The 652-nt window shown below is 63.2% G+C and overlaps 1 non-coding gene across 1 annotated transcript; it reads right to left on the bottom strand.

The window, feature by feature from the left end:
• Nucleotides 1-281: 281 nt before the first annotated feature.
• Nucleotides 282-355, bottom strand: TRNAI-AAU (transfer RNA isoleucine (anticodon AAU)). Its single transcript has one exon. It is a non-coding gene; the product is annotated as a tRNA-Ile (tRNA).
• Between the last annotated feature and the right edge of the window lie 297 nt (nucleotides 356-652).

Below are 652 nucleotides of genomic sequence, written 5' to 3'. Positions count from 1 at the left end.
CTCATATTTCATTAGTTTGTGAGAACGTTATGCGCAATTGTGCTGAAAACCTTGCTAAGCTGGAAGAAAAAAAAAAAAGAAAAAAGAAAAGAAACCACTGTCCACTTTGCTCCCCTCATCCACCCACACAAGTCAGCCACCTCAGCGTGGAGAGCTACCAGGCTGCTGCGGTCGGGCGCGGCTTCCCGTTTGAAGCCACGCTGACTACTGCTAAATTAAATCACCCTCTCCGTCCCTGACGGGTGTCATTCCCCCAGGTCGGGGGCGTAACGCAAAACGAGTGGCCCGTACGGGGATCGAACCCGCGACCTTGGCGTTATTAGCACCACGCTCTAACCAACTGAGCTAACCGGCCGGCGGTGAAACGGTTTTGCGGCGGCTCCTTTTCCCCGAGAGCTGAGGCGGGCGGCGGGGCCGCACCGGCTCCGTCCTCCCGGCCTCGGCCGCCCTGCGTGACGGGGGCGGCTGCCCCGGCTCTGGGCAGGGGCCGGGGAGCCCGGCGGCCCCTTCCCGCCTGCGCAGCGCGGCCTGGGCGGCAGGGAGAGCCGCCAGCAGGGCCGTCGCCAGGCCTGGGCGGTGAGGGAGAGGAGAGCTTCCCAGAGACACCGCCGGTGGCTCAGGAGCACTGGGATCTGAGGAGACCCTATTTCCG

Source organism: Struthio camelus, chromosome 1, assembly GCF_040807025.1.
Source record: "Struthio camelus isolate bStrCam1 chromosome 1, bStrCam1.hap1, whole genome shotgun sequence".
NCBI classification, from domain to species: domain Eukaryota; kingdom Metazoa; phylum Chordata; class Aves; order Struthioniformes; family Struthionidae; genus Struthio; species Struthio camelus.
Note: the sequence above shows the minus strand (reverse complement) of the source record. Positions and strands in the feature narration are given on the sequence as shown.